Below are 23,623 nucleotides of genomic sequence, written 5' to 3'. Positions count from 1 at the left end.
AGGAGATACTAATAATGTGAGGTGTGGTTGAGAGAGGCTGCATAATATCCATGCAATTAGCTTTAGTTCATAGATAATCTTAAGAGGGCAGCCTCAGTACAGCAGTACAGAAGATGAGCCAGGTTGTAGTGGATGGAGGAGTTGTGGGGACAGGGGGAGGGAGAGGTGTGCAGATAGAGATTGCAAGTGCAGAAAATGCCCTCAAGAAGTTACATTTGGAAAGGCTGGGGAGGAAGAGTGTGAAGGGGCTTGGTGAAGGACATAGGGTTAGTTTAGGAAAGTTTTGGTGTTGTCATTGTTTTAGCAGTGGGAGGATCATGAGGCATGTTTTTGGTGCTAATGGGAAGAACCTAGAGAAAGAAGGATCATCATGGGAGAAGATGGGATCCAGAGCACAAGTAAAACAGCAAGAGGGATGCCCTTTGTCAAAGGGGAGAAAGAAGAAATATGGGTCTGTTAGGGGAACCACTGACTGAAACCGCCTGTGCTGGGCAGGCACCATAATTAACACTTGTGTGAGTTATCTTACAACAGGACGTCCTGGTAAGGAATGCAGAACTAATAAGCTACCACCAACCGGAAGAATTCAGGAAAGGTCAGAAGAAGAGAGGGAGACTCCAGTCCATGTGTCCTGCCAACCTCCAGAATCCTTCTCACTGGCATTCATCTTGGCTTAGTGATGCAATGGCCACCAAGAAGGACCCCGAGTCCAAGTGATTGGCCAGAGACAACCCAAAACTAACCCCATCACCATAAAACCCGAGACTACAAGCCATATGGCAGAGCAGTCCTCCTGGGTTCCCTCGCCCTGCTACTCTCTGCCCTGGCACCCCTTCCCAATAAAGTCTCTTGCATTGTCAGCTCATGTGTCTCCTCAGACAGTTCATTTCCAAGTGTTAGACAAGAGCCCACTCTCGAGCTCTGGAATGGGTCCCCCTTCCTGCAACAAGTTCACTGTCATTCTCACTGTTTGTGAATGCCATTGATAAGTTCCTCTCAGTTTGAAATTCATTGTCTTTACATTCAAGCTCTCAAACTAATTGGCCTTCATTTTAGCGGCAAGTCAGCTTGAGCTGGTAGATGATTCTGCCCAGAGCTCAATTGTGCTGGCAGATTGTTCTGCCCAGAGCCAAGCCCCTAGCCTTTCAGACCACAGTTCCCAAGTTTTTGAATGAAAAACCCCAGCCCTTGATTCTGTTCCCAGTTTGCACATTTGGCACTGCTGGTGGCTGCTGCAGTTCTCCATTTTGTCTGGAATCAGTCCTCAGTCCCATTGCTTTGGGTTTGTCTGTTCAATCCTTCTCCAGTCCATGGGTCCACGAGAGTTGGTGGTAGAGTGTTCTGGGCCATCTTTCAGCCAGGACATAGTATCGTCACTTGCTTACTGTCACTATCTTAGCATTTTCTTGGACTTACTTTTTGTAGATAAAGATTAATTGCTAATGGGATCTTTTTCATCCAAAGAGCTGAACGTTCCAATCTAAAATAAGCACACTTGCTTATTGTATGTCTGAGAACTGTGATTCTGGAAGCTGTAGAAAGTTACAAAAATGGTAATATGTTGCTAAGCTTGTTTTGTGGCCTAAGAGCTTAGCTTGGTCGCTGAAAGGATGGACACTTCAAAATATGGCTGGAATAGAAATGGAGGTTAAATTCCATTTGCAACCAGGAACCTACTAACCTGCTGCCAGTCTTCAGGGAAATTACAATGGCCATTATAAAGAATGTTCCAAATAGGTAAAATCATTTTTAAAGTGACTTAAAAGCAAGAGTTCTCAAACAGATGAAATGGAATATGGATTTTGAGTAATATGCAGAAGGCTCTAAATGTTTTTGAAATTCCAAACTTGATATTCAGAGCCTGCTAGGGATGTTTTTAATGCCTTCTCTCCTTAGCTAAAGCAAAACCTTGTATCCAGAAGGAAAGATGCAAATTAGAGAAAAGGTAGTTAGAGCAGGTTAGCCTCTTTATCATTCAGGCTGCCTTCCCAAAGTTTAAAATTCACCTGCTGTTTATTCTTTGCCAATTCCCCAGGCCTCACCTATTCCTCTCAAAATACCGAAAAGAACCAGTACATTGGAAACAAAATTGACCTGCACTTAATCGATGCCTCTGTGATGTAGATTTTCTACCCCCATCTTCTTCAGCACCATTGTTTGAAATGAAAACTTCAGGAAGAAGTTTCTCATCGAAATGAAAAAATAAAACAGGAGGTACTTGGTAATTGGGCTAAAGAGAAATTTTGCAAATCCTCCACAGATATTAGTAACTGTAACTTCTCTGTTTACAACTGTCTATATATATCTACACATACACATATATAGCTATAGATATATAGTAAATTAATTTGTTAACCCATTCATCTGGAGCCCCTTCTCTGGGAGAAGCAATAAGCCGCTGGCTTAAAGATTTCACATTCCGGAAGCTTTATCCTCTAAAAAGACTTTCTTCCTAAGAAAAAGGACACATGAACTTGTTGCCAAACTTAGAAGTATGTTTCACAATGGGCATTTTAAGACTACATAAATGTGTGATGTTTTTCTATCTCTCAATTCTGTTATTGCCAAACTTAATTTGTAAGAGCTCTATTTAGTTGGTTTGAAGCCAAGAACTTGAACGGATTGGGCAGTAACAGAAACTAACCCAAATGCTTTTCAAGTTCAAGTAATCTGGGATAATCTTTGGTAAATAAAAGTAGTTTAAGTTCATTGGTTTAGTTAACATATGTCTTTAAAGTTATCAACACTGAATATAATGCAGACAACCAACTTTTATTCTACCTGGTCTTATTAGTCAAATAACTTCATGTTATCTCTGTTATGGAATTTGTCAACAAAAATAACTTGGAATTATGGCTGATTTTTGTCTAATGTCCCATGAAGTTTTGTTAGGTAATGTAAACATAGTTGGGAGTGTTATCCAAAAAACTGGATTTGCTTCTTGGTTAGTGTCAAGCCAAAAGATATAACCAAGCCAAAGAGCAGAGAAAGGAAGGATTTATTACTTGCAGTAAGTAAGGGTACAGGCATATTCATGAAGGGGCTTGAGTCAAGGAGAATTCAGCATAGAACTGGGACAGAAGACAGAGTCCAAGCTTTATAGGTGGTTGAAGTCATGAGGGTCAGTAAAGGTCAATTATCATCATCCCTTAGGTTCCATTTGATGTAGTGGTTGAGTGCTTCAGGGTAGTCTTTACCATTGAAGCAGAACTGGGAGTCTTCACAATCAATTTCTTATTTTTGCTATTTTCATTTCTCTTCTCTGGTGACAGTTTGTTCTTCTATTCTCTTAAGATCATTGTTACTGAGACCTGTTCAAGAACAAGCATTGTGGATGACTTAAGCAAAAATGGCTTCTCTTTTGTCAAGAAAGCCATGCCTGGTTTTCTTTCTCTGTGGACTCCATACCCTATCTGCTTAGAGGAGATAAATGTAAGTAGGATAAGTTTATAGTTAAACTTTTTAGAAACAATTATATTTTCAGTTCAGTTCAGTTCAGTTGCTCAGTCGTGTCCGACTCTTTGCCACCCCATGAACTGCAGCACGCCAGGCCTCCCTGTCCATCACCAACTCCCAGAGTCTACCCAAACCCATGTCCATTGAGTCAGTGATGCCATCCAACCATCTCATCCTCTGTCTTCCCCTTCTCCTCCTGCCCTCAATCTTTCCCAGCATCAGGGTCTTTTCAAATGAGTCAGCTCTTCGCATCAGGTGGCCAAAGTATTGCAGTTTCAGCTTCAACATCAGTCCTACCAATGAACACCCAGGACTGATCTCCTGGTGGATGATGGATCCAACCAGGATGGACTGGTTGGATCTCCTTGCAGTCCAAGGGACTCTTAGGAGTCTTCTCCAACACCACAGTTCAAGAACATCAATTCTTCGGCACTCAGCTTTCTTTATAGTCCCAACTCTCACATCCATCATGACCACTGGAACAACTATAGCCTTGACTAGACAGACCTTTGTTGAGAAAGTAATGTCTGCTTTTTAATATACTGTCTAGGTTGGTCATAACTTACCTTCCAAGGAGTAAGCGTCTTTTAATTTCATGGCTACAGTCACCATCTGCAGTGATTTTGGAGCCCAGAAAAATAAAGTCAGCCACTGTTTCCCCATCTATTTGCCATGAAGTGATGGGACTGGATGCCATGATCTTAGTTTTCTGAATGTTGAGCTTTAAGCCAACTTTTTCACTCTCCTCTTTCACTTTAATCAAGAGGCTCTTTAGTTCTTCTTCACTTTCTGCCATAATGGTGGTATCATCTGCATATCTGAAGTTATTGATATTTCTCCTGGCAATCTTGATTCCAGCTTGTGGTTCCTCCAGCCCAGCATTTCTCATGAGGTATTTAAAAATAACATCCAAAATCTTTTTGGTAACTTGAACCTTTTGCATTGTGTTAAATTAACTGATAGAAGTTTATTAATTATCTAGATTATTTCCAAATAAAATAATGAAATGTTAATTACTGAACATAGGTTTATCTACTTTTGGCTTTCTGTTGCTGAAACACTAAAGATGAAAATTGAATCTCTTTGTAAACATATTTGGTGCCAAGCTGAGAAATTTTCTATGAGAAAGCATATGTTTCAAGAAATTATAAAAAGTGTTTATGTAAGTTTGTCTATCTTCAGAATGCTAATATAAAGAATAGTTCATAATTGCTTACTTATTTTTTGGTAAAAATTAAGGTTTCTAAGTGTTAAGAATTCTAATATACATAATGAAACTATTAGAAATAATAAAGGAAACAACTCTTTATGCAAGGAAAGTATTGTGTGTTTTGGTTATAAAAAAGTATGAAGGATAATTTTGTTAAGGAAAATGAGAATTTTGTTTAAACTAGAACTTCTGGTTACGAAGGACAAACTAAATATATGCAAAATGTTGAAGAGAGGAAAGGAGAAAATTGTGCCTTCTGTAATCAAGCTGGCTAAAACAATAAATACTGTAAGAATGCTAAAAGTAAGATTTAGCATCAATAGTATACTTATATAAAACTAAAACAAGGCTTTCTTTCATCTGCTAAAAGGACAAAGAGTTATTGGACCATTGGTGTGCTCTTGATAAGAAATTGTAAAAAAAAAGATTTTTGTTACCTTTTCAGTGGTCTGCCTAGAAAACAAAAATTCTGTTTTATCAGAATGATTTGCTGTTTCCTGTGTTCATCAGCTTTTTGATTACTTTTGAAAACCAAGTCCTAAGTTTTGCTAATAGATAATTAAGTATTATTTCATAATGATCTGTGATCCTATTAAGGCAAGTGTTCTAAAACTGTTTTTAAAATATTTTTTATAAACTTCCCCAAATCAAATTCCAAATGAAGTCTTTTGACCACAAACCAACTTTGAAAATTTCCAGAGGGCCCTTAGGACATTCCAAAATTTTGTTAAACTCCTAAGTTGGCTTCAGTCATGTCCAACTCTTTGCAACCCCATGGACCGTAGCCTGCCAAGCTCTTCTGTCCATGGGATTCTCTAGGCAAGAATACTGGAGTGGGACAGAGAAGTAGGTTGCGAGTGGGAGGAGGCGGCTGCTCCTCCACAGCGTTTGGGAAGATGGCGCCGCCGGTGACGGAAAGGGGGCTGAAGAGCGTCGTGTGGCAGAAGATAAAAGCAACGGTGTTTGATGTTTTTTTTTTTTTAGAAAAAAAAGAAAAAAAAAAAAAGAATACTGGAGTGGGCTGTCATTTCCTTCTCCAGGGGATTTTCCCAACCCAGGTATTGAACCCACATCTTTTATATCTCCTGCATTGGCAGGAGGGTTCTTTACCACTAGTGCCAACTAATTAGGCTTATTTGATATATTAAACTACATGGGAAGCATTGTCAAGTAAGAAGTAGTACTGAGCTTTCTTTATGTTGTACAGGGATATCAGTGTTCTAGAAATTTTGTGAGATTCCTAGAAATCTGATATATCCTGGTATAAAGTAACTTTTAATCCTAGTCATTATCTTAAAATATTGTATGATGTCCTCTGCAACCCACTCAGAAATGGACAAGTAAGTGATCTTATTGCTATTGTTTTACTTCCTGAAATTGCTGCTGTCAAAATTGAGGCTCACACTAAAAGGACTGAACCTCATTACCAGATCATTGCAATAACTGACTTTCATCCAAAGGTAGCAGCAACAGAATCTAAAAAGATTTTGGCACATGCAGATGCAGTCCAATCTCCTTCTGCAAAAAATGATCCCTCATTGCCATATTTTTGTCATTCTGGTGTCCTCGTAACGGCAGCAGTCTGCTCCTGAATCAGAGAAACTAATATGAGTAAACAATAGCTGTGAATTAAACAAACAGTCAGGGTTATGGGAAAACAAAGACAGCCACTTGCTTCCTCCTGGCTCCCTGGCAAACCAGATTTTTTGGTTTTTGCATTCTCTCACCCACCATAGTGCATGTAAGAAAAACTATTTTTGTACCTACAAGCCTCAGACCTCCTCCCACTAGACCTTTTAAACACCTGCAAGGGGACTTTTTTCAACTGTCACTTACTGTGGGTTACCAATATGTTTTTGTTATTGTATGTATGTTTTCTGGTTGGTTGAAGCTTCTCACTTGCTGTTAGGGTAATGCTCTGACAGTGGCAAAGAAACTATTAGAAAATGTGTTTACCACTTGGGGTATACCTTCCACAGTCTCCAGTGATAAAGGCACTGGGCAAATCATACAGGCCTTAACAAAACTTAGCAAGCTTCTTGGAATTATCCCTTTCCCTATCACTTGAAATTATCAGGCAAGGTTGACAGAACTAATGGAAAATCTGGATTCAAGCAGAATAAGAATTAATAACATGAAACTTAATTGATGGGGATAGTTATAATTTTTATGACTGTATTAAAATATTGCTGTTTTTCCAGGTTTAAAGATATATTTTCTCTTAAGCTACTCAACAATTAGGTAAGATATACTTTTCTAAGCAAATATGAAATACTTATGTTTTCTCCCTACCCAGTCCCTCCAGAATTCAGAAACTCTCAAAGAGTATTCTTATTTTCATACAAGATGATACATAGCGCACAATTGGAAACACTACCTACACTTTGACTATAATGGTATTACAGGTAAAGCATGAGACTTCTAACAAAAAATTCCAGCAAAGACATCTTAAAAAGAACTTAAATATCAGTCACTTTTCTTGTTCACTTTACTTACATAAATAATCAGGTAAAGTTTATTACAAGCAGGTTAGTTTTACTGTGATGATCTTTGGGGAAAAAATGGGGGTAATTGTAGGAAGAAAAATCATGTTTATACCTATGTAGAAATTAGATTTCAGTCCTGTTAGTTGTCTTTGAGATTTTGTTATATATGTGAACTGAACTGGATCCTGAATTCTTTTGATTTCCTCAAATATCTGGCTACAACTCACCAAACTAGCTTTTCCAGTTTTCTCTTGCCCTTCTAATTTAGAATCACTAAGAACAAAGACTGCCCTTGAATCTGCTTGGAAGGGACTATATCATATCTGCTTCACTACTCAGATGGCAGTCAAAATTCAGGGACTTGAGCCTTGAACACATCTCACAGCTGAAGAAGACCCTACCTGATAGCCGGTCTTCTGCAAACATTGGAGACCTCCAAGTGAGATCTATGAGGTTGAGAAGTAGCTGATATTGATGTGGACTGCTTATTCCCAAGATGCCAGATGAAGACTTCATGCTTTAACTAAACACTAAAGTGTTCTTCTCTTTCTTCCTTTACTCTGGCATTGGCCTGGAAAGATAATGCCCTCATCTGTATCTCCCAGGTCATTGTTAAGGGGAGAGTGAACCTCTGGAATTAGGAGAATCTTTTCCCACATGAGTTAAAAACCTGAGTGACCTCTGAATCTAACAGCTAAATGCAGAAGTCCCTGTGAATGAATCCATTAAGGGTATTTTCTTAACAGGAATGGTTTGTGCCCACAAGTCTCATCTTGGTCTGTGATAGTTATCATCCTTGGGCCTATGAATACCTGAATGGTTGTACACAGCTGGGCTATGCCTCTGGGTTATCTAACTGTGCCTTTGTCTTAGCTAAAAAGGACCTACCTTTAACTCTTAAAAGTATTGTAGAATTCACTGCTAAAACACTGGCTGCCCAACAAATTCCTTAGGTTCACTGTCCAAGATTGTTTTTGATCATAGAAAAACCCTTGATTATCTTTTAGCTAAGCAAGGCGGTGTCTGTGCCGTGGCCAGTATTGTTATTCCCAAACTGAGTTCACCTCTTGGTGGGTGTCATCCAAAAAAAACAAAGATCTAGGAGAAGGAGGTGATGCCGAAAACTCAGCCTCTATGTACCAAGGCCAAATCAAATCTTGGAGACAAGGATTTGGGTGAAGTAGAAAAGAACAGCTTCATTGCTTTGCCAAGCAGAGGGGGTCACAGTGGGCTAATGCCCTCAAAACTATGTCCCAGGGAGTTCCCTGGCAGTCCAGTGGTTAGGACTTGGCGCTTTCACTGCTGTGGGCCCAGGTCCAGTCCCCTGTCAGGGGAACTGTAATCAAACAAGCTGTGCAGCATGACCAAATGGGGAAAAAATTAAAAACAAAACTGTGTCCTAACAAGGGAGGGTTTGGTGAGGAATTTTATAGCCATGGTTCTAGGGAAGGATTGCTAATAAGGAGCAGCGTGTGTGCAGAGCCTGCATTCCTTTACTCTGGCCGCAGGTAGTCTCCTGATGTGCATCTGCGTATCCTACTCTCTGGATGGGGAGTGCTTCATCACGTGATTTCTTACAGGTTTTCATTCTGTAGAAAAGCTCAACTATATTGTTATGTGTATTCCTTAAGGTGCAACCGGGACCCTGCCCCAAGGCTGCACTACTGTTTCTTGACTGCTCCTCCCTTGTCTCTGCATTCCCTCACTTACCTGATTAGCAACTGTTTGACCCTGCCCTTCGGCCTCAGGGAAGGTCAAGGACACTGAAGTCTATTCCGTACAAATAAGAAATGGGGGACACAGAAAAGGCTTCCCTGGCCAGGAGCCCTACCAGGTCCTGCTCAGATTTAGAAGGAGTTGTTACTTGCACCAAATAAGCAGAACCCTGGGGATCTTTTCCAAAGCAGTGTCTCCACGAACACCAAAATTGGGGAAGTTTAAAGCTAAGGGTACATGCATACTCGTGAAGTGGTTTGAGCAGAGGAAAATTTAGCATAATATTAGAGCAAAGCTTGACAGTCAGAGCTTTAGTTGATTGACGTTCTGAGGGTCAAAAAATGTCACATCCTCGTTCCACCCTTCACCTGGCTGGGGGCCTTTGTTCCCACAGAACTCAAAGATAAGTATCAGGTTGTTGTGTATATCCCTTAAGGCAAAACTAGTACTCTGTTTTATCTCTGAACTATTTTTTTGGGGGGGGGCTGCACCAGGTCTGGGTCTTAGTTACAGCACTTGAGATTTTCTATCTTTGTTATGGCATGTAGGGTCTTTAGTTACGGCATGAGGGATCTTTAATTGCAGCTTGCAAGCTCTTATTTGAGGCATGTGGGATCTAGTTTCCTGACCAGAGACCGAACCCAGGCTTCCTGCATTGGGAGCTTGAATTCTTAGCCACTGGACCACCAGGGAAGTCCACGAACTATTGTTTATTGACTATTTTTCCTTTGTTCCTGCATTCCTTTACTTTCCCTTAAGATCATTAATTACTGAGGTCTGTTCAAGGGCAAGCTTTGTAGCCAGACTTAGATCACAAAATGGCTTAGGCCAAAAATGGCTTCTCTTATGTCAAGAAAGCCATGCCTGATTCTCTTTCTCTGAGGACCACCTACCTTATCTACATGTACCTTGTCCTCTTTAAAGAAATAAAATGCACAGTCTGTAAGTTGATAATTAAGTTTTATTCCATGGACTTTCTGAACTTAAGCCCGGAAAACAGCCTCTCAGCACTGAAGGACTGCTCTGAAGAGGTTAAGGGAGCAGCCAGAATATAAAGGAATTTTTGCAACAAAAAAACCAGGTAGTCAGAATATCAAAAGATTGCTGTTTATTAAAGAAAACTAGACATCCCAAGTTAACAAATTTAGCATTTTTCTATGTAGGGGAAGATGAATGAGTCTGGGCTCTTTGAAATCATTCCTTTGGTATACACCTTAACTATCTAGGGCCAGTATCTTGCTTTTCTCCCTTCTGAATCCCCTCAGGGTGCACAGTCCAAATGGCTGTAGTGGCTGTTGTTGCCTGGGTGGCCTCAATATCCTTGTTTACTGATAAGGCAGGCAACATTGTTTTTTGGTTTTTTGTTTGTTTGTTTGTTTTTTGGAATGATAATAACTTTAATCCAGGAACTGGGTTCATTATATTTAGTTCATTCTTCTTTTCTGTGAGAATTTGAAATTTTTCACAATAAAAAGTTTGGGAAGTTCAAAAGCAATGTGATATCCTAAATTGGATCCTGGAATTTAAAAAAAGGTGCATAAGTGGAAAAACTGATGAACTCTGAAAAAAGTCTGAGATTTAGTTCATAGCAATGTACAGTGTGGGGCTTCCCAGATAGCTCAGTGGTAAAGAATCCACCTGCCAAGCAGGAGATGGGGGTTTGATCCCTGGGTTGAGAAGGTCCTCTGCAGAAGGAAATGGCAACCCACTCCAGTATTCTTTCCTAGAGAATCCCATGGACAGAGGAACCTGGTGGGCTACTGTACATGGGGTCGCAAAGAGTTCAGTTCAGTTGCTCAGTCGTGTCTGACTCTTTGCGACCCCATGAATCGCAGCACGCCAGGCCTCCCTGTCCATCACCAACTCCCGGAGTTCACTCAAACTCAGGTCCATCGAGTCGGTGATGCCATCCAGCCATCTCATCCTATGTCGTCCCCTTCTCCTCCTGCCCCCAATCCCTCCCAGCATCAGAGTCTTTTCCAATGAGTCAGACATGATTGAAGTGACTGAGCACACACCAGTGCTCATCTCCAAGCTTTAACAGATGTACCTTGGTTAGGAAATGTTCAGAGGAAACTGTGTAAAGGGTATATGGGCATTCTCTGTGCTAGCTTTGCCACTACTCTGCAAAACTAAAATTATTCCAAAGTCAAAAGGTTAATTTTTTAAGTTAGGTAAGAAACCACCAAGGAGGAAAAAAAGGCAAAAATTGCAAAGCACCCAAACATACTTGTAAAAGTCTTCATAGAATCGCCCTTTGTGATCCTGCCTAATTGAGGCTCTGTTTATTTCAGGAAATTCATCAAGAGATTTTGCATCATAAAAAGTCCTAGAAAACAGGACCACTGTCACTTCATGATTGGAGTTCTCGTTCCACTTGGTAAAGAGATCAGCAAGGAAACCATTCACAGATTTCTCAAAATATAGATCCCCATAAATATCAAAATCTGAATAAATATGTAAACCATAGCTGATGTAGAAGGGAACACCACCCTGGTATCTTCACTGATAAACCACACATGACCTTCTGATTCTTGACCCACAGCTCACCAGCCTGTGCCCTGATGCCAGCAAATTCCACTTTCTGAGTGATATAGGCACATGTGCTGACCAAACTTTTCTTTAGTTGCCACATATCCCCACGGCCAATATATTGATCCTTAAAGGTTAATTCCACAAGGTCAAGGGTCACATCCTTAGGGTCTACAACCTGCACATACACATCTTAATAAGGTCTTAGCCGGAACACCTAAGTCACGGTCTGGTCCACATTGACAGTTTCTTTCTGCAAATCCTCCTTAAGTGACTTGACCTGAAAAAGCAGAAGGCTGTACTCATCGTTGGGGTGGGTAATCTCCACTATGTCTCCAAGCTTGATGTGCGGAAATACTCTGTGGTTCACAACTAGTTCATTGTCACTGCCCCCGAAGCCCTTCTTGTGGATGACGAGTGTGTAGACCTTTGTTGTTCTCATCCTGTACTGTTACTTTCAGCTGTTCCAAGTTTGGGGGAGAGAAGTCATCTTGCCTCCCTGCAGCTCCGGAGCCCCTTCCTGCTTGAGGCCGGACCCTGCCCGTGTCCCCGCGCCTCCTCTGGACGTCCCTCCTGTGCCCGCAGAGTCCGTGAGGATCCCGTGCCGGATTTCCAGGCGCTGGCCGCCCACTCACGCACCCCCCCCCCCCGCCCCCCGCCCCGCCACGCCCTCCCCAGCCACAGAGCGCTCACCTGAGAACCTGCTCCGGTGGCCGCAGGCGACATTCTTTGTGCACAACCTGCATCACTATTTCCGGAAAGTTGGAATTCAATTATGTAAGATCACTGAAGAAGCCATGTGTCTTAAAACGGGGTCTTTCAGTGGAGTCTTTCTTTGGTTTGGGCCTTGGGGATATCGGTGAAAAACGTTGCCTCAAGCCATCAGCCATTTCCACTGCCCCTGAATATGAGTGAGCCTGAGGGAACTCAGGATGGAGATGAATGGGTTGCCCACTGCCAAGCCGTCAGCCATTGCAGCTACCCCTAGTGGTGCACCCCGAAGGGACTCAGGTTGGAAAAGAACAGGGTACTGGCCCTAGAGAGCTGAGGTGCATATCAAAGGAAAAAATTCAAAAAGCCCAGGCTCTTGCATCATCCCATATGTAAAAGCACTAAAATAAAATGCTGCTGCTGCTAAGTCGCTTCAGTCGTGTCCGATTCTGTGCGAACCCAGAGACAGCCGCCCACCCGTCCCTGGGGTTCTCCAGGCAAGAACACTGGAGTGGGTTGCCATTTCCTTCTCCAATGCATGAAAGGGGAAAGTGAAAAGTGAAAGTGAAGTTGCTTAGTTGTGTCCGACTCTTAGGGACCCCATAGACTGCAGCCTACCAGGCTCCTCCGTCCATGGGATTTTCCAGGCAGGAGTACTGAAGTGGGGTGCCATTGCCTTCTCTGAAAATTTCTGGCTTTCTTTAACAGTAATCTTTTGATGTCCTAACTACCTGGTTTTTATTGCAAAAACTCCCACACATCCTGGCAGCTCCCTTACCTCTTGGGAGCAGTCCCTTAGAGCTACCTGACAGGCTGCTTCTAGGGCTGAGGGCCCTCAGAAAAATCAGCCATATAAAACGAAATTCTCAGCTTTTAGGCTGTGCATTTTTTCCCCCCAGTCAACAGGGACTATGGCTCCAAAGCAAACTTCAAATATTGGAAATTATCCTGCTTATGGTTAACTTCCCTCACAGCTCTGTCAGTAAAGAATCTGCTTGCAATGCAGGAGACCCTGGTTCAGTTCCTGGGTTGGGAAGATCCCCTGGAGAAGGAAATAGAAATCCACTCTAGTGTTTTTGCCTGGAGAATTCCATGGACAGAGGAGCCTAGCAGGCTACATTCAGTCCATGGGGTCAAAAGAGTTCGACACGACTTAGCGACTAAACAACCAACAACCAATATGTTATCGTAATGATTTTCTTGGCATTGTGTCCTCTCAAAAGCTTCAAATGCATGTTCACAGCCACAGACCACCAGGCAAATGATCCCCCTACGGTAGGACTGTCAAGGAGAGGATGAAGAGAATGACCAGTTTAAGGATTATGACCTGTGACTGTCACGGGGATTAAACAGAAAGTCATGACCTGTGGGTCATCAAGGATCAACAAAGCTGTGGGAACTACAGAGTGGAAGCTGAGAATGGTGCTGATGCCTTAAATTTTGATCACTGTTAGGGTGAGTTTGATGAAAAGGGAATTGTTAAAAAGAAATAATTAGACCCAAATGGAATCATTTGCCGCCAGGGACAACAGCAGACCACGTCTTACTTGCAGTTTCAACCGCTCCCAGGAATGTGACCAGATGATCTGAAATTTCTTGATCAATAATAGTGAAGTAATCTTCGTGATAAAGACCCCTGCTGTTCCCTACCCCCTTCTCCAAAAGATGATGGCCTGGCCTGAAGCAATCCTTTCTTTTCTTTTGTTAATACCTTCTTGTCCCACCCTCCTTCTACCTATAAAAACCTTCCATTTTGTACAACCCTTCAGACTGCCCTTCTGTTTACTAGATGCGATGCTGCCAGATTCATGAATCATTGAGTACAGTCAATTAGATCTTCACATTTACTCAGTTGATTTAGTTATTTAACAGAGCTTAAATGAAGCCTTCCTTCCTGGAACTCCCTCTTTAAAAATATTGTTGTTTATCTGGTTTTTCTGGATATGAACCTGAACTTTACTAGGATTATAAAAATTCCTCCCCACAGTGTGGACTATAGATGTGCATTCGATATAAATTATGTGGCTATTAAAAAAGCTACCCAACAACCAAAATAGTGGAATGGATAGATTAAATTATGTTCACATAAGGCTATTAAAAATTGTTTTTATAGCACATGTGGTAACATGGGGAAGTATTTCATTAAAAAAGAGAACAGGATATGTGGCCACCTAAAAAATCTTTGGTGCCTCAGTGTTTTCCTACACATAGAATAAGCACCTACTTTGCTTGTAGAGATAATGTGAAAACATTTCACTTGGAAAGAAAGTTACTACCCAAATCTAAGATCTGATTTAAGAGAGAAGGTAAAGAACACCAAGTTCATGTTAACCTTTCTGGTGCTTATAATTTAAATGTCTTTTTTTTTTTTTTAATTGAAAGTTAGCAACCCATTCCTATGTCTTTGAAAGTCTGATCTAGAACACGAGAAGGAAATTTGTTTTCTTTTTAAGAACTGACTCATTGGAAAAGACCCTGATGCTGGGAAAGATTGAAGGCAGGAGGAGGAGGGGACAACAGAGGATGAGATGGTTGGATGGCATCACTGTCTCGATGGACATGAGTTTGAGCAAGCTCTGGGAATTGGTGATGGACAGGGAAGCCTGGCACGCTGTAGTCCATGGGGTCACAAAGAGTCAGACACATGTGGTAATATGGGGAAGTATTCCATTAAAAAAGAGAACAGGATATGAAACTTTGTTCACTGCATGACTGTATTTAGCATAAGAAAAGAAATCAAGCAAAATCCTATAAAAATGATATAATCAAAGCTGCTTACCCAGAAATTCTACACTACTTCTTTTTTAACATTTATTTATTTGATTGCACCTGGTCCTAGCTGTAGCACTTGTGATCTTTGATCTTCATTGCAGCATGTGGGATCTAGTTCCTGGACCAGGGATCAAACCCAGGCCCCCTGCGTTGGAAGCATGGAGGGGAACCATTGCAGGACCATTGGAAATCCTAGAAATTTTACTTCTAAGAGACAATCTTAGGGAAATGATTGGCTGTAACAAAATTAATCACCATGCAAAAAAAGAAACAATTTTAATGGTTGTTTAGTGAAAAAGTAGAAACAACACAGATGCCCAACAACTCAAACATAAAGGATTAGTGAAGTTAATTATGGTACAAATATATAATAGAAAAATGAGCAACCAATAAAATGATGTAGAATCATGTTTATCGACTTAACAGTATGTTCACAATATATTAGGTGAAAAAAAATGCTGGTTAAAAGGACTGCATACATTAAAAGTCCCTTAAAAGAATAGGAGGAGATAAGAATGCTTGTATGCATAAATACAAGTCTATAAGAATATTTTCCCCAAAGATGGCTGGTTATCTTTGAATGGTGGGATTATAGTATGGTTTTCTGAAAACTGTGCTTATAGAGGTTTTTCATATTCCTATAGTTAATTTATAATCACAGTGGTTGTACTTCTGGCACCTTCTACTGGAGTCTGTGGCCGACTTGGTCTTGTTAAGATAGAAGCAGTGAAGAAAGTGCACAGATATGTCAGGTGGAGGCCGGAAATTGCAAGAGACTAGGACAAGGTCTTTGTGAAATCAAAAAATAGCAATGCATTTGTTAATTGTGTATGGCAGAGAGAAGATAGAAAGCATACCATACATAGATAGGAGGCAACCTTTCAGATTTACTCAAGAGCAACTCAACTAGGTTAGAAATGTAGTGTGTTCCTGTAAGTCTGCTCTGATTTACCGTACAAGCGCCCCTCTTGTAGGGAGAAATGGGGAGGGAGGGACAAGATCAAGTCCAATTTATTAACCTCAGTTCAATCCCGTAATTTAAAATGTCGTTGTAGGTAAAAGCCTCTACTTGGATGACTTAACTAAGTGCTCAGCCGGTAAGAGTTACGCCCCTCCCTCTGCTCCTCTCCTAGAAGGCATCTGGGTGTTTGAGGGAGGGACGTGGCTTCCTTGACCTTAATGTGGCAAAGGGTAGATGTTAATCCTGCCAAGGAAGAGCAGGCTCCAGACCCTGCACCTCTTCCTGTCCTCTGCTTGCCCAGCAACCTTGCTAACAGACCTCCTGCCCTAGTACTTCAACCTGGAACAAGGAGCTCAAGACAGTCGCACCATGCCCTGTGATCTCTCTCCCAGACTGCCCTGCCCCTTTCTTTTCCCTACAAGTAAGCCCAGAAGGACTGGGGGCGTACTTTTCCCCCTTCTCTTCTTTACAGCCTGGGAAGTCTTCCTTCTATTCTGCACACAGAGCCTATACATTAAAAAGGAAGCTTTGTTATTTAGAAATCCCCTTCTCCAAAAAGCCTGGGCTTTCTGTACGTCTTACTAAAAAGAGGTCAAGAAAACCAACTCTGAAATTCAAAGCTGATGAATGGCCACTCTGTTCTGGGCAGCACCTGTCTGTCCTGTCTCCTGGGACAACAAGCTTGATGACTTTGTCAGAAGGCTACTACGAAATAGGATTTAAAGAGGGGGATCAAAATGCATTGGTTTAATTCTTATAAAATGTGTCAACTGAAAACTAGTCACAACCTGAAAGTAGAGAGTTATTTTATTTGGTGGGAATGTTAAGGACTCCGAGCCCGGGAGGCAGCATGTCAGTTGCCCTGACAAAGGGAGTCAGGCTATATACAAGTTTGCAACAAAGGGGGCAGGCAGTCTGAACATCAAAGATTATTGTTAAGTAGTAAGGAAAATCAAATATCAAGCTAAGGAATTTAAAGTTCTTCTATGTATGGGAAGATGCAAGCCTCTGGACTTACTTTATAAGCACCTCAGCTATCTGAGGCCAAATCCTGGTTCTGTACCATCTGAGCCGCCAGGGAGGCCCCTAAATCCTGTTTCTTGATTGCTTACATCCTTAATTCCTTGTTCACCATAAGGAGTGGCAAGTGTGGTGGTTGGTTACTTCTTGCATCCCCCACTCCCCCAGCTCCTCAGTCATCACTTTGGGGGTGGGAGTGCCAGCATCTGCTGGATCGTAGGTGTTGTGTTCCCATTTTGGAGACCTCATTCACATTTGGAAGCCCGATATCGCTGATAGCTGTGACATTTCTTGCCCACCGATATGGCAGGAAATATTTCATTTCGGAAATGCAATCCCTTGAGAGGTGAAATTAGATGAGCTAAAGTAATGAGATTCATTTTCTTGGATGTCTTGTGAGATGCATCTCTTTTCACCATAGAGACAAAGTGTAATTTTAAAAGACCTGACCCTGATGAAAATATAGAGTGAATACTTGTCATGGGGTTATGCTTTAATGGAGAAACCAGCAGGATAGTAAATCTGGTACAAAAGAGAATTCAGAACAGAGAGATGTATATGTTCAAAAACAAAAAGAATGCCAAAATAAGTTTCCTAAACTAGAAGCAAAACAGGACAATAGAATCATAATCTTTGGGACTGTCACTTCTGCACAGAAATCTTTTGCATCTCTACTGCACAAAAATCTACAAGTTAACTGTGTCTGAACCTTAATCAAGCCACAGGGCATTCCCATGGAGAACTGAATCCTTGGGTGGGCCTGTTAGAGAAAGAACTGTAAATGAAGCTTCATTTAGTCCCATGTTGAAAGGACAAGCAGTCATCCTTTTGCCTTGTTTTCAAGTGTTAGGTAATTTTTTCTTAATACGGTCAAATACTACATACATCTCACCCTCCTTAACAGAACGAACCCAGTCTGGTGAGAGCTACTGGAACAAACAGCCAGGAATGAATTTATAAAGAGCCTACAAAAATAAAAGATAAGTGTTTAAGAAGTCTGGGTTCTGCATTAGAAACACAAGTTTATCTTTAAGAACCTAGAATTGTGATGTTGCTCCAAACCTATAGTTTTACAGATATTTTATTACAAAGTACCCTTTCTGTTTTTAGATTCATATCTAGATTTAATTAGGCTTAAATGATTCCATTACCAAAGCAGATTAATCTGGTTAAATGAAACCACAAGGGCACGTGATAATTTTTTAGTCATCTTGCTTTATGTATCACAGCCCATGAAATGGACCCTGGTCTATTAGGTTACTGAACCGACAAACATTATTTCATGGATAAGGGATATTCAGAGTTGGTTTAACTTTAAGGAATTTAGCCCAGTTCACATTTAAACCACTCTCCAACTGATAATATTTTCCAAAACATTTCTGATTTTTAAGAAGCTCATGACAGCTCGTGTGTAATAACATCCTCCATATCCAGATGGTTTTTGAAGCATCCTATTAAAGAAAAATAAAAGAAAACAAATATTATAAGCAAACAAAGCCAGCTCTGAGTAGCAGTTTCCCCATGGAATTTCATTTTCTGAGAGTAAGATCATCTGATTAAAAAGCTCAAATTCTCTGAAACTTTCTACTGAAGTCTATGGCGTGTAATATGAGCACATTTCCATAGCAAGGTTATTCAGCTGTGGAAAACACAGTAACTCACTTAAAGCTTTTCCTTTAAAAGTTGATTAAAGCTAAGACACCACATGTTGATGCAGAAATGAGAAATATAAAGGTGTTTGTCACTGGCTGCTTGGCTGTGTTTTTTGTTTTTTGTTTTTCCCCACTGCAAGAAAGCAAAAACAAACATTTGGGAAGGCATTGGAACTCAAAAGCATGACCAAAGCTAAGAAACTTAAGTAACTGTGTCCAGAAACATGGGAACACAGATTCTGTTGGCTAATCCAAATAGATAATTAATCGTGTTCTTGACAGTGTGGAATTCAGATTCGCCTGCTATTTGCAGAGACTAGCAATCAGACTTTCTTGAATACTGGTGCCTGGAGTGGTTGAGAAATTCCAAGTCAGTGATTCCAAAATCTGCAGATTCTGGGACCAGTAAACTTTGAAAACAACATTGAAAGCTAACATGGTGTTAACTTCTTATTTTGCCGAAAAAAATAATACTTGGGGGAGAGGAAACCTTTTTATTTACAATCGCTGTCATTTCATGGAAGATAGGCCTTCACAGGCTAGTTCATAGTTGGATTCATCAGTGAATTTGGGGTCCAGATATCTTTGGGTAACTTCTTTCTCAAACCTTTCATTAGCGACTAACAGGCACATTGGAGTATGTGTCATCCATGACCGATCAAAACGAATCCTACTCAAAATGATCAAAATGAGACAGGTAATTGTGACAGGATTAGACTTTTTCTCCAGATAAGGACTTGGTTCTTGAGAGTTTTTCTTTAGAATCCTCTTGTCTTAAGGAAGATTTTTTTAAAAGGTGAGGAGGTAGGAGATTTAAACATTGACCAAATTCTGCCCTGCCTAACATTTATATATTTATTTATTCATGAAAGAAATGGGAAATTTTATTCGAGCCAAATTTGTTTGAAGATTATAACCCAAGAAGAGCATATCAGAAAGTTCTGAGAACTGTTCCCCTTACCTGCCTTGGAAACAAGAATCAAATCAATTCCTTAAATGCCTGTTACTAAGAATGTTGGGCTAAGCTTTGGGGCAAAGTTTCTCAAACTTAAGTCTACATAATTACAGCCTGAGAACCTATCAAAACAGCAGATTTCTAGGTTTTAGTGTCATAGGCTGTGAATGACGTAGATATGGTAGCACCGGAATCTCAATTTTTAGCAAGCAGAATGTAATTGTGATGCACATACTCCATAGAGCCCCGCTTCTTGAGAAACATTGCTCTAGGAGCTATAGGGAAATAACACTTCCAGTTTCAGTAATGGCACACATATATAACTTATTAAACGTTATTTTAAAAGCGTCAAAAAGCTAACAAAATACTGATCAATTAACTGGGGTGAGATCCAGAAGAGAATAGAAATTGAGGCATGAGCTTGGCTAATTTTGAACTTTTTTCCCTTAAGGTCATGAGCTGATTTTGAAGACAATTGAGAGAGTGAGCTGTCTTTGTAACAATCTCATGGGACTAGGGGGACCAAAGTTGGATGAGGGGCTGTCACGGTGGAGGTCAGTAATACGTTCCCCATCTCACACACACACATCCCAGGAGTAAAGGTGAATTGGAAGTGGCTTGCTTAGAGAATCTCAAACCTTGAACTAAGCCCAACCTGGAAAAAGCAAATGAACGTCCTCTCTAGAGGAAGATAACATCAACCTGGGTATCAAATTATTTCTACAGATAATTTGTACACAATCAAAGATAACTAAAGCCTTAATAGACAGAAAACCATGAGCAGGAACCACTAGGAAAAAAGAACAACAACACAGATACAAAGGGATTCCACTAGGTAAATCAAAATGATCATTGACTGTGTGAAACAATTATTATTTGTTCTGTGGGGATAGACAGATGGATATTTAAATGACAATAATACCATAAAGGTTTAGGAGGGCTTTAAGTGGTATTAAATGTTCTAAATTTCTCACATTTGAAGGAGAGGAAAGATACCAGTGAACATTAGATATTTATGAGTAAAGAATACATGTTGTAATTCTGGAATAACTACCAAAAGAATAGAAGAAGAGTACATGATTTGTAAGCTAAAAGAGATTTTTTTAAATGAATGATAAAGAGACTTCCCTGGCAGTCAGTGGTTAGGACTTCACCTTCCACTGCAGAGGATGCAAGTCCAATCCCTAGTTGGGGAACTAAGATCCTGCATGCCTCTCATCCAAAATAACAAAACAGAAACAATATTGTAACAAATTCGATAAAAGACTTTAAAAATGGTCCACATAAAAAAATCTTTTAAAAAGTGAGTGATAAAAATGATCAACCCAAGAGGAGGCATGGGAAAAAAATGAAAAAGGAACACAGGACAGGCAAGAAAAGAGATATATATAATAAGATAGTAGATTTGAACAAAAATGTATCAGTAATTATGTTGAATGTAAGTGAACTCAATTCCCCCTCCTTTTTTGATCCATATATCTATTTGTTTTCAGATTCTTTTCCCGTATAGATTATAACAGAGTATTGAGTAGAGTTCCCGGTGCTATACAGTCGGTCCTTGTTGATTATCTATTTTATGTATACTAAAGTTTATATGTTGATCCCAACCTAATTTACTCCCCCATACCTTTCAGCTTTGGTAACCATATGTTTGTTTTCTAAGTCTGTAAGTCTGATTCTGTTTTGTAAATAAGTCAATTAGTATCATTCTTTTAGATTTCGTACATAAGTGATATCATATGATATTTGTCTGATTTACTCAATTTTCCAGTGGAAAAAACAAAGGTTGGGAGATGGAAAATAAGCAAACAAAACCCAGTTATATGTTATTTAAGAGATACATTTAAAACATAAGAATAAAAACAGGTAGAAAGAAAAGAAATGACACGTACCCCACAATTGCTAACTAAAAGAAAGCTGATATAGGTATTAATCTCACCAAGGTACTCACTCTGTACATCCCACTTTAGGTATGATCGTGGAAAGCATTGGACAGGGACATGGCAAAGTTCAGAGAGGACCAGGTGCAGAGCCTTCTTCCAAGAGAACAGACCCAAGTCCTGACGCGAGAACTTCCTTCACTCAGAGGCAGGGAATGTGTACTTCTTGTCCAACATGGTTCATTTTTTCTATGCACCAATGACTGCTAAGTGCTTTCCTTTCTTCTCTTTTCCAAATGGAAGTTTTCATTGTAGACAATTTGTTTTGTTCCACATTACATACTGAAAGTTGAGTAGTAGTGGGGGAGTCACGTCCTGTTATTAGACAGATAGCTGGAGTTAGACTCGATGGAGAAGGCTGCCCATCACCCAGAGATGTTAGACTTTATTTTGTACTCAGTGAGCGGATTGTACCTTGGATTATTTTCTGAGGGAAGGGACAAATGTATTTTATGCCTGGAAATTAGGGTGTGCATGGATTTAGATGGCCAGGGGTTTAGGAGTGTCACAGTTCGCTAATTATTCGTGGTGTCCATTTTCCCTTTCTGCGTTTCAGTAATAGAGCCTTTCTGAGTGTGAGCTTACCACACAACTGCCCAGCAACATGCTACATTTCCCATCTCCCTCAAAGGTAGGTGCGGTCATGTGATCAAGTTTGGGCAAAGGGATGTGAGCAGAAGTGATGTGTATTATCTCTATAAAGATGAAGCTGCTTGCCCTGATTTTTTTTCCCCCACCAGTTGGGAAATGGCGATGATTGGAACAATCGCTTCAGTGGTAACAGAGATGCTGAAAGGGACAGAACTGCCCACCAGCTTAGGTTCCTGTATGTTGTGGAACAGAGCTGTCCTGTAGCCCTGGACTGTTATATAAGAAAGAATGAAACACCTATCATATGTAACCTATCGTACTTTGGGGTTCCTTTGCTACAGCAACTTTACCTATACCCTAACTAATATAGAGTTGTGTTATGAAGAAAGGGGAGTTAGAAAGGTGGCAGTTAGGAGGAAGCAATTGTTTTGAGCCTTAAAAACAAGCCCGGGCATCATGATTGGAGAGACTTGGAAAGGTCTCTCTTCCTGAAGAGAGACCAGGCAGATGGTGGTGCCACAGTGTAGCTGCCTTAGCTACCTTGTGATGTTTATAATTCTGTATCTCTAGGCACACCTTTCCCCAAGAATTCCATGACCACGTTTCCAAGGGCTGGCCAGAATTTATCCCTAGAGGTCAAATAGGCTCCTCAAACTCAGCCTTTCAAAGCTTCATTTTCTTCCTGTTTAAGTTGGGATGTATGTAAGAAAGTTTTGCATATATATGTTAAAGATGTTATATATATATATGTTAATGTTTTATTTATATATATATATATATCTCCTGTGATAAACTATAATGGAAAAGAATATCAGAAAGAATTTATACATGTATAACTGAATCACTTGCTGTACAGCAGAAATTACTACAACACTGTAAATCAACTATACTTCTATAAAATAAATTAAAAAAATTTTTTATACTTTTCAACATCAGCCTTCACCAGGTTGTCCTCAATAGAAACTAGGGTTGCCCTTGATTCCTCCTTTGCCACCACACCCAGTTTGTCATAAGGATCTGCTACTTCCATTCCTTGCTTTCATTTTTATATTCCCATGGCCAGTGCCTTGATTCAGAGCTCCATGATCTCTTACCTCAAATGTTGCGGTAGCCTTGTTTATAACTTATCCCTCTGATTTTGATTTCTTCCACGCTTCACATTCCTCTCAGGACTGTTTTTCTAAAACACATACCTGACTATGTCATGTCACCTGTCCATACACTTTCCTTCCATTTCTTATAAGCGAAGGAGACCAGACTTGGTGCAAATCTGGTCTCAACTGAACTCCTATCAAGCCCCTCAGTGTGCTGTGGATCCTGAGCATGCTGGGTGTTGACAGCGTCCTCTCTGCCTGTAATGTCCTATTCTTCTCTTCACAGACTCCTACTCAGCCTTTGAAGCTCAGCTTAAATACGACTCATGAGAAAATTTTCCCAGAATTCTCTTGCTTAGCTGCTTAGTTATCCTCCCCACAACATTTAGTAAGTGAATGAATGAATTAAAGTTTGAATACTAAGAAGTAAATCCCAAAGAATACACCCTGAAGAAAGGCAGAAAATTTTAGAAGTATAGAATTTTACTGTATTTTATACACATAGTAAAAGGAACTTAAATATTTTT

At 40.4% G+C, this 23,623-nt stretch overlaps 1 long non-coding RNA gene across 1 annotated transcript; it reads right to left on the bottom strand.

The window, feature by feature from the left end:
* Positions 1–15,134: 15,134 nt before the first annotated feature.
* LOC109555559 (uncharacterized) lies at positions 15,135–21,785 on the bottom strand. The gene is made up of 2 exons (XR_002180286.2): positions 21,423–21,785; positions 15,135–18,315 (listed from the first exon to the last, which is right to left on the bottom strand). It is a non-coding gene; the product is annotated as an uncharacterized lncRNA (long non-coding RNA).
* Between the last annotated feature and the right edge of the window lie 1,838 nt (positions 21,786–23,623).

The sequence above is a fragment of the Bos indicus genome, chromosome X (genome assembly GCF_029378745.1).
Source record: "Bos indicus isolate NIAB-ARS_2022 breed Sahiwal x Tharparkar chromosome X, NIAB-ARS_B.indTharparkar_mat_pri_1.0, whole genome shotgun sequence".
Lineage (NCBI taxonomy): Eukaryota > Metazoa > Chordata > Mammalia > Artiodactyla > Bovidae > Bos > Bos indicus.
This window is presented reverse-complemented; position numbering and strand designations above follow the sequence as displayed.